The sequence below is a fragment of the Kogia breviceps genome, chromosome 6 (assembly GCF_026419965.1).
Source record: "Kogia breviceps isolate mKogBre1 chromosome 6, mKogBre1 haplotype 1, whole genome shotgun sequence".
NCBI lineage: Eukaryota > Metazoa > Chordata > Mammalia > Artiodactyla > Physeteridae > Kogia > Kogia breviceps.
Genome location: NC_081315.1, coordinates 84,706,591 through 84,717,346, shown reverse-complemented (window position 1 = coordinate 84,717,346; position 10,756 = coordinate 84,706,591). Strand labels below are relative to the sequence as shown.

The 10,756-nt window shown below is 42.4% G+C and overlaps 1 protein-coding gene and 1 long non-coding RNA gene across 5 annotated transcripts in view; one reads left to right on the top strand and one right to left on the bottom strand.

Moving 5' to 3' along the window:
• LOC136794387 (uncharacterized) overlaps nt 1-866 on the top strand; it is a 39,477-nt gene extending 38,611 nt beyond the window's left edge. The window contains exon 3 of the long non-coding RNA XR_010841079.1: nt 629-866. This is a non-coding gene — a long non-coding RNA (uncharacterized lncRNA). The remainder of the gene's footprint in view (nt 1-628) is intronic.
• The window catches only part of TLR1 (toll like receptor 1), a 41,879-nt gene that overhangs the window by 4,091 nt on the left and 27,032 nt on the right, over nt 1-10,756 (bottom strand). For 2 of the 4 annotated variants that reach the window (XM_067036286.1, XM_067036287.1), the window contains exon 2: nt 5,235-5,298. The gene's annotated coding sequence lies outside the window, so the exon portion shown is untranslated. Of the gene's footprint in view, nt 1-3,405; nt 3,609-5,234; nt 5,299-10,756 lie in introns of those variants that run through there. The other 2 variants (XM_067036285.1, XM_059067046.2) reach the window with 2 other exon arrangements.

The window sequence follows — 10,756 nt, the reverse complement described above, 5'->3', positions numbered from 1 at the left end:
GGTGTACTTTCTACATTTGATACGTACCTCCCCATGGCTTTTTTGAGAGTTCTGTTCCTGTGTGGCTGAATTAGGATTCTTTTTTGCATTACCTTTTGTTACCTACACACAGTTTGGTGCCTAACTTTGGTGTTATTCAAAAGACAAGGATGTCCACTCTTGCCACTCTTATTCAACATAGTTTTGGAAGTCCTAGCCATGGCAATCAGAGAAGAAAAATAAATAAAAGGAATACAAACTGGAAAAGAAGAAGTAAAACTGTCACTGTTTTCAGATGACATGATATTATACATAGAGAATCCTAAAGATGCCACCAGAAAACTACTAGAGCCAATCAGTGAATTTGGTAAAGTAGCAGAATACAAAATTAATGCACAGAAATCTCTTGCATTCCTATATACTAACAATGAAAGATCAAAAAGAGAAATTAAGGAAACAATGCCATTCACCATTGCAACCAAAACTGGCGGGGGTGGGGGGAGGGGTGGTGGTGGTGGGATGAATTGGGAGATTGGGATTGACATATATACACTAATATGTATAAAATAGATAACTAATAACCTGCTGTATAAAAAATAAAATAAAATTCAAAAATTCCATAAATAAAAGAATCCTCCTGCCAATGTAGGGGACACAGGTACGAGCCCTTGTCCGGGAAGATCACACATACCAAGGAGCAACTAAGCCCGTGCACCACAACTACTGAGCCCTCGTGCCACAACTACTGAAGCCTGCGCACCTAGAGCCCGTGCTCCGCAACAAGAGAAGCCACCGCAATGAGAAGCCTGCGCACCGCAACAAAGAGTAGCCCCCGCTTGCCGCAACTAGAGAAAGCCCACACGCAGCAACGAAGACCCAACGCAGCCAAAAATAAATAAAATAAAATTAATTAAAAAAAAAAAGTAAGGGTGGTATTTTTATGTCATTGTTTGTATTTGGCTGAAAGACCCAGATATGTCCCAAGTCTTCCTCTCTAGCTTCCTGAAAGAGCTACTCATACAAGGAGAAATATTTCAATGAGAATAAAAATAATACTCAATTACTGCCTGGGCCAGTGCCTAGTATCTCAGAACAGAACCATCCTGTATAAGCTATATTGAAGTAAAAGTGGTTTGGGCTTATGGCTCGAGTGGGTTTCCCTACTTATTCCTAAACCTGAATCCAAATCTGGGGATCTTTTAACTTTCTGGCCAAACTCCAGAGTTCAAGGGAGCAGTGGTCAGCACCGTCAGGTATGGTGCACAGCGTGTGACTGGAGAGACAAGGGGCAGAGACAGGATCCCACACACAGATGTGGGCGCTTAGCACACAGTGAACCCATCACAAGCAAGATGAAAGCTGTGTTTGTTTCCTTAACAAGGGCAACCATCACAACAAATTTAAATTTATAAAACTGAGATAGGCTGGGACCTGTGACCCTTCGGGGCAGTGCTGCAGTGCTTGCATCTGGACAAATGACTCCTCAAGCAACAACAACAACAAAAACAACTATAAGGGACTAAAAATAACTGCGTGCATGTGTAGTTAGGGCAAATTCTGGACAAAAGACACAAAAAGACCAAAAAAGCCCAGCTGTCGCTTTTAAAAAGCCTGGAGCAAAAACAGGGTGTCGGGAGCAAAGGCAGGGTACTGCGCATGCCCCCTGCACACAGCACCACAAAGGGGCGGGCAAAACACTAAGCCACGCCTCCAGCGACCCCCTGGACACACCCCTAACCTCACCCCGTATAAGGAACCAGCTCGTCCCCCACCACCACCTCGGGCCAGCAAGCAAGGGAAACTGTTACATGTTCTTGCTCCCCTCTGCTGCGGCTGGGGCCCCAATAAAGCCTTCCCTGAATTTCCTGTCTGGCCTCTAGTCAATTTCTAATTATTGGGGAAGGCCAAGAACCCTGGTCAGTATCAAAACTGCCTGTCTTCAAGCATTTAATGAAAGCATGGCTTCAGTTTTCTATCTAGCTTAGTTGACTCAAATATCTATTTGCTCAACCTCCATTTTGCCCTTTCATTTATAGTCATTATTTGAAGCACTCAGTTTATGAAACCATCGTATTACACCTGAGATCAATGGCCAGCTCTTTTTACATTCCTTTCTGTTTATGCCTGACTGTCCCATCCCTTTAATGGGAAGAGATTTGTTAACTAAGTTAGGGGTCACTCTTTCTCGAGGGGCAAGGGAACCACCCTCATCACCAAATGGTTCTAACAAAAAGCAAAAAGGAACAGATAAAATATGAAGCTAAAATAGAAGCCTTAGTAGACCCTGGAATGTGCAATATCGAGGTTCCGGGCTTGGCCAAAGATATCCAGCCAGTGAGTATTAAGTAAAAAGGGTTATACAGTGTCTAAATATAAGATACAAATTTCTTAAACCTAAGGAAGATCTTCAAAAATGTTTGTAAGTAGATTAACAAAATAGGAGGCCACTGGTCTGACTAAACTGACCATAGCTGATATTCAGACCCTGATAGGAATTTTGGAAGAGGCCTTCTCCCCTAAGCTAAATGAGGAAAAGTAAAACTTTCCAACATAGGTGAATGGGTATGTCAGTCCTTCAATATCATTGAGGTAACCACCCAATTCTTTGAAAAGGAAAACAAAACTGTCCTTGTTTTACAAATGTAGTCTTTACAGGACCAGAGGAGTGGTTCCAAAAATAATCCAAAACCCACCAAACCTTTTACCTCTCCCAAAGCCTTCCCTATTTATTTTAAGAGGCTTGAAAGTATTAAACAAAGGGGAAACAAAGTCATCCTGGAGGAACTTGCCTGTACCTTTGAGATGCAAATGTCCTATCTGGTCTTCTCAGGAACCCTAATCTCTGACATCTTTTTAAGTGGAAATTTTTAAAAAGAGGGTAATTTAGAACTTGACTTGTCAGGGATAAATAGAAATCTTAAGTGCCTTTTCTGTAAACACTAGTAAAAAACGGTTCCATCTTCTAGAAGCCCAGTTTGAATCCAGCCCCTTGTAACTGATGGCTTTTATGTTATACCTGACTGAGGGCAGAAATTTTGAAATGGGTACTATAAGGCCTCTGTGTTTGTTTGTGTGTTCATATGTATCTATATGTGTGTTGTAGGTGTATGATATTGTGAAAAATGAATTTGTAAAAGAGCTGTACTTAATAGGCTTAAAAAAAAATTAAGTGCTTATATAAATACTCAGAAATAGAAAATAATCTGGTCAGAATGAATTTCAGGTTCATGTTATCTGGATAATATTCACTACTAAACTGATATCTGGTATTGAAGGTGGCTTAAGCTTGTTGGTTTGATTAATATAGACATGTAAGAGTCATCAATGTTAAGTATAATACTTCTGTTGTAACCAGGTTTTTTTTTTAACTTTTTTTCCCCATACATACATTTATTTATTTATTTATTTATTTATTTATTTATTTACTTATGGCTGCATTGGGTCTTCGTTGCTGCACACGGGCTTTTTCTAGTTGCAGCGAGCAGAGGCTACTCTTCCTTGCTGTGTGTGGGCTTCTCATTGCGGTGGCTTCTTTTGTTGCGGAGCATGGGCTCTAGGTGCATGGGCTTCAGTAGTTGTGGCATGCGGGCTCAGTAGTTGTGGCTTGTGGGCTCTAGAGCGCAGGCTCAGTAGTTGTGGTGCACGGGCTTAGTTGTGCTGTGGCATGTGGAGTTTTCCGGACCTGGGCTCGAACCCATGTCCCCTGCATTGGCAGGCGGATTCTTAACCACTGCACCAGGGAAGTCCTGTACCTAGGTTTATTAGAGGTCAAATAAGGCCTTATTCTATCTTTTACAAATTTGTCAACAAGAAAAGTAACTCAACGTGAAAAAAACTTTTAAGAAAAGTGTTTTTAGTAAAAAAGGTGTGAAGAATGAAAAATACTGAAAAGAGTTATACATGATCAGGCTTTTCTAAGATTGGATTACATTTAGTTGGGGAAATGGATTTTGTTGGGAGTGGGCTGGGACAAGTCTGGATTTGGTTTCTCCCTCCAGAGTTTTCTTGCAATGCTGATTTTAATAACAGATAGTATGAGTGTCTTTGCCTTTAAGTGATCTGTATTTGTTTTGGAGATCTTTTGTAACTTTAGTTAAGGAATAAGTATTGTCTCACAGTGACCTATTATCTTATTTGACCAAGTGTTTTAAAACTTTTCAACAAACTTCCCAAATGTCAAATTTTAATTAAGTTTCTTTTGATTTCCAGCTAACTTTAGAGGGCCCCTGAGGTATCTTAAAGAGAAATATTTAACTAGGATTATTTGATATGTTAAGTTAAATGTAATCATTCATAATTCTGGTTATTGTAATCAAGTTTCTTTATCGATTACACTGTAATCAGATGTTTAACCATACCTTTTAAGTCTTTTGTCATTTATAGATATTTTTGTACTCTGATGCTGTTACAAAAAGTGCTTCAGGGCTTCCCTGGTGGCGCAGTGGTTGAGAATCTGCCTGCCAATGCAGGGGACGCGGGTTCGTGCCCCGGTCCGGGAAGATCCCACATGCCCCGGAGCGGCTGTGCCCATGAGCCATGGCCACTGAGCCTGCGCGTCCGGAGCCTGTGCTCCGCAACGAAAGAGGCCACAACAGTGAGAGGCCCGCGTACCGCAGGAAAAAAAAAAAAAGTGCTTCATTATCAAGGAGATTCACAGAAAGGCTACGGAAGCAGTTACAATGGTTCCACACCAAGATGATGGCTATTCGAGGATTCCAGCCCATATTGACTTAAAACAAGGAGCTGTCCTGTCCCTGGGGCCCCTAGATCAGGCATCCAGAGATTTTTACTCTGACAGGCAAGGTCAACGCCCCTACTCAGCCTTGAAGCACTTGGAAGCACTTACAGAAGACGGAACATTGCCCTTCTGCTTCCCATAAGAATATGGGGGTAAAATCTCTGAGGGGGTAATGAAACAGGAGGGAAGGGGGCAGGGCACAACCTTTGAATGACATAGCCCAAGGACATGACATAAACTGAACAAAATGGGTCCAAGATGGAGGACAACTCAACTTCCACTAGACCTTGAGCCTCAGTATATGCTCACTGTAACACATCAGCAAGCTAAATGACACACCCACAGGCACCATGACAGTTCCAAGATGGACCACAAGGAACAAAAACTGGGTGGTGGCCCAATTCGTGGAAATCCCCGCCCCTTCCCAAAATAGCTAGAATACTCCTCCCACTCATTAGCCTATGAAGTTACCCACCCTATAAAAACTGACAACCCCATACCCTGGTGTCTTTCTCACCTTCTGAGATGGCCCACACTCTGTCTGTGACGTGTGTTTCTCTCTAAATAAATCCACTTCTTACCTAAAAAAAATAAAATAAAATTCTATAATTAAGAAGTCAAAGTGTTGCATATAAGAGGAACTGAGTTTTAGGCACTTACAGAAGCTATAAATTGTATATATTAAACTTGCTAGATCAGTGAAAAATCAATGTTTTTTGTCAAAGTCCTAATGACCAGCACTGAATCTCATCTGTAGTAGAAACTCAAAACTATTTTATTGCCAAATAAAATTATTATTTGCAAAGTTGATTAGTAATAGGGTGCTTTAATTAGAAAGTATAAAAATATCTCCAGGTGTGTTTATGTCTATTTTCATGATTATGATAGGTTTAGCCTCACCCTTTATGATTCAATGCATCAATACATGTGAATCGCCTTTGTTTGAAGACTTTGGGGGCATCCAGTCAGGACTTTGACTTGTCTTAATAGCTAATACTCATACAGTCTGGCCCATTAAGTTCAGTCCCACAAATATTTATTGAGAGTTTTCTTTGCACCAGGGCAACTAGCTATTAACCACAGCCTGAAAGGATCAGAACCAATTCAAAAGCTTTTCTGCTTTGTTTCATATGTGGTTTTGTGAACTTTTGCTTTCTGTTGTAAAGATGCACTCACAAACTCTTTGGATCCAATTGGTGGTAGCCTGGGAAACATTTTCAAAACCTGCAATTCCCCCTGACTAGTAGCACCCCAGGATAGTTTCAGTGGTTTGAGAAAACAGAAAAAAAAAAGCTTGTGGAAACAGCCTAGAGAAAAAACTCAAATGAACCTGCCCATAAAAAACAGAGGAAGGCTTCCCTGGTGGCGCAGTGGTTGAGAGTCCGCCTGCCGATGCAGGAGACATGGGTTCGCGCCCCGGTTTGGGAGGATCCCACATGCCGCAGGGCGGCTGGGCCCATGAGCCATGGCCGCTGAGTCTGCGCGTCCGGAAAACAAAAACAGAGCAGTCATTCGGCAGCACGGCCTCCAGAAGTAATTTACCTATAACCCATTGCCCTCAGCATCATCACTGCAAAGAGATAAACGGAGAGGACAAGATGAAGAGCAGTGTCACCTGAAATCAACACCTCGCAGCTCTAGAAGAAATCCATGAGGAGACGTTTGTGACCCACATACTCATCTCCCAACTGAAACATATCTCCTGAAAGCAAATGACGCCTGAGATGAGGTTCATTCAGGAAAAAGTCACACACACACACACACACACACACACACACACACACACACGCACTCTTTCTCTGACTTAGGACAAGGAGCTGATAAATAAGTACATATCAGAAATAAACCACTTACAAAAACACCCAGGATTTAATCATAGAGATGTTCGAGACTTTTGTGTCTAACGACTCATTATACCATTATTTTATTTTATAGAATTTTAAAAGATGTCGCTTACCAAGACGCCCTGTTCCTCTGTCCTGTTGGTAGTCTGTAGGAAAATCAAGTACTTCCTCAAACGTTTATTTCACTGGTAACCACGTTTAATGTTTGGGGCTGGGGTGGAGAAGCTCTTTTCCGCCACCTACTGAAGCCCACTGAAATTACATTACACAGTCAGTGTAAACCTATTTTCTCCTATTCAATGTAGAGAACGGTCTTCGAGTTAATTGCTAGACCTGCACTAAGATAGAATTGCTTCTCCGTGGCTCTCCTTCACTACAGTTAGTTCACTATTGTCTACACTAAGGAAGTGAAGGAGGTGGTGCTAATAAGCCACAGATGATTTATTGGCTGAATTCAAAATGCTGTGCTGGTGGAAGTAGGGGTCCTGGTCTGAAGTATTCCAGGTGCTTTGCTTATCTTATTGCCTTATATATATATATATAAACTTATTTATTTATTTGTTTGTTTATTTTTGGCTGCGCTGGGTCTTTGTGGCCGCGCGCAGGTTTTCTCTGGTTGCGGTGAGCAGGGGCTACTCTTCGTTGCGGTGCTCGGGCTTCTCATTGCGGTGGCTTCTCTTGTTGCAGAGCATGGGCTCTAGGCACGTGGGCTTCAGTAGTTGTGGCACGAGGTATCGGTAGTTGTGGCTCGCGGGCTCTAGAGCACAGGCTCAGTAGTTGTGGCGCACGGGCTTAGTTGCTTCTTGGCATGTGGGATCTTCCCAGACCAGGGCTCCAACCCGTGTCCCCTGCATTGCAGGCAGATTCTCAACCACTGCGCCACCAGGGAAGCCCTACTCTGCTTTTCTTAATCCATAATGCATCATAAGTGTCTGTTTATATCAGTAAATATCCACCTACATCTTTGTTATTATTGGCTGAATAATATTCCATTTTATTTACAATGTATTTTTAAAATATTTTAATTAACAATGTATTCAAGCAATCTTTTTAAGTTGTCTCCAAACTTCACATTATTATCATAAACAACTCTGCAATAAGCAGCATGTTCATCCATTTTCTTAGGATGTGTATGAGCAATTATCTCTTTAGGATACATTCCATGAAGTGAACTCTCTGAACCAAATGACATAAATCCATACCATGTTTCTCTGCCTATTGCTATGAATATGTCTTTTTGATTTTTTTTGATATGTCCTTTTCAAATGATTATTTAATCCAAATTTAGAATAGATTTTTAGGTTGTTCATCTGCCATATAATTCAATAGCCTACTGACAATTTTGTTTTCCCTTCTCATCTGTTGGTTCTACTGATTATGGTATAGGGTGTTGACTGGAACTTTTCCTATGACTTGGGTCCAAAACCAAGGACTAGGAAGTGTTACTTACCCCATATTCTAAGGAGAGCTCCCAACAATTCGGACCAAGCACTTCCTAAAGCAGTTGAACCAGACAGTGCAATCCCCACCATCACCCCATCCTCACATTTCCCAGGTACATATACATAAAGGGACAGCAGTGAGAGAGTCAGCAGCATTGAGATACCAGTGTTTATGATGTAAGGCTACACCCTATGATACGGGGAAAGGAGAAGACCTTTAGATGGAATTGGAGATTGAAAATGTTAAGCTAGAGTGCACTGTTAATACCTCAAAAGGGCTGAAGAGGTCTGAAATCTGCTCACAAAAATTACTTCAGGGCTTCCCTGGTGGTGCAGTGGTTGAGAGGCCGCCTGCCGATGCAGGGGAAACGGGTTCGTGCCCCGGTCCGGGAGGATCCCACATGCCGCGGAGCGGCTGGGCCCGTGAGCCATGGCCGCTGAGCCTGCGCGTCTGGAGCCTGTGCTTCCGAGGCGGGAGAGGCCACGACAGTGAGAGGCCCGCGTAACGCGAAAAAAAAAACTTTATATTTAGACTTGTCTCTGTTGAGATTCCTTAATCCGTGCTTCCAATGAAGGAGGCTTGGGTTCGATCCCTGGTCTGGGAACTCAGATCCCACATGCCACGCGGCCAAACAAACAAACAAAAAACAGAAAGTCCCTGTGGCTTTAGCTATCCCTTTAAGTCTATTTATCTGCCTGTCATTTATTCTCATTCTCTTCTGATCAAACCAATCTCCAGAAATCTAGACAGAAAGTGACTTTCTCCTTTCCCAGTGTTGTGTTCTGTGTTCTCATTACGACTCACTCTCTCCATTTATATCCCAGTCATCCAGTCACTGTCTCTTAGCCATGCTCTCACACCCCTCCATCCCATCTTCTCTGCCAAACTCTCCCTTTTTTGGACTTCAGAACTTCAGAACTGTGGGAAATACATTTCTGTGGTTTAAGCCACCCAGCCTGTGGTATTTTGTCAGGGCAGCCTTAGCAGACCCCTATACCACTCTTTTCGATAATGGTCACAAGGCAGGTAACCCTGCCCCCCACTCCTCAATTCCCGTCCTCACCCACCACCATGACAGCAGGTCATGACAAGGAACTTGACTTTTGTTCTAACTGCAAGGGGAGGTCATTAGAACGTTTTAAGCTGGGGAGTGGCTTAAAATAATTTATACTTTAAAAATAATTACTCTGATTGCTGTTTGGAGAATGTATGAGGCAAGAGTAAAAGCAGGGAGGCCGGTGAGTTTACTGCAGTCATACAGGTGAGAGATATTGGTGGCTTAGTCGGGACAGCGGATGCTCTGTTCCAGGTTACAGAGTGGAACATGCACACTCTGTCCCTGACGGCCTGCAGATTCAGCTGGGGGTGGCAGGAGAAAAACAGGGAGGGAAGAATATGACAAAAGCTGTGTGGGTCCATGAGACACTTCTGTATCCTTGAAATAAACACGCCCTTCCCCAAGTTGGTATCTGCTACTTGCAACTGGAAGAATTCAAAAGCGGAAACACAGGTTTCCTGGAGATAGAACATCTTTATCTAAAAAACAAACTGATCTCTTATGATAGAGCGTTCATATGTCTGAAATGTGTATGGTTTCATATGTGACAAAAGTACAGGTTTTGTTGAATTCTATTTGAAAATGCCGAAATTCTATATTTTCACTGTCAACAGTATTTTGTGGGAAACGTATTGGAACCATTTTAAAAGATTTGATCATTTAGAATGTGTGACGTAGTTTGCTTTTTTTATGAATTTAATTATTTTTTATTTATTTTATTTTTGGCTGCATTGGGTCTTTGTTGCTGCGCACGGGCTTTTCTCTAGTTGTGGCGAGTGGGGTCTACTCTTACTTGTGGTGCGCGGGCTTCTCACTGCAGTGGCTCCTCCTGTTGCGGAGCATGGGCTCTAGATATACAGGCTTCAGTAGCTGTGGCATGCAGGCTCAGTAGTTGTGGCTCACAGGCTCAAGAGTGCAGGCTCAGTAGTTATGGTGCACGGGCTTAGTTGCTCCGCAGAATGTGAGATTTTCCCAGACCAGCAATCAAACCTGTGTTCCCTGCATTTGCAGGCGGATTCTTAACCACTCCGCCACCAGGGCCCAGTTGTTGTTTGCTGTTTTGGTTTCGTTTGTTGGCTTGGGGATTTTTTAGTTTAGGGAACAAGTCCAACAGAGGCTAGAGAAAATTTACCATTCGGGAGAGGGCCTGTGGAAGAAAGTAAGTGCTCTCCTGAAGAGCAGGAAGAGCTAATGCAGACAGAAGATGACTCTAATACAATTTCATTAAGGCTAATTTCTTTATAACTATTAATTATGAAACCAGTTTATTGAATGAGCTAATAAGTCCAGAAGGAAAGGGCTTTATTTTTCTCTCTAACCATAGCTTTACAAGCAAGTTTTGTTGAATCTCTCCCTCTATAAGGATCTATTCAGGATCTATCCTGAATCCTGAATCTCATAGATTTTAGTGACAAGTCTCATTTTAGTAATTGCACCTCTATTTCAGGCATTGAAATGTCCAGGCCAGTCCAGTTTAACATTAGTGTCACACCTAATTCAAAATTCTGCTTGACCCTGGCTCAGGCCTTTCTTGCAGTGAAGCAGGGAAGGAGTGTGGTCAATATCATCACTCTTCCTCCATCTTCTCTGCCTTCTCTATATTCTGGATGTTCCCAGGCCACTGCAAGTGAAGAGAGTATTAGAGAAAAAGGAGCAAGTCTCCCTGCAATTAATTACTGGATAAGGCAGGCAGGC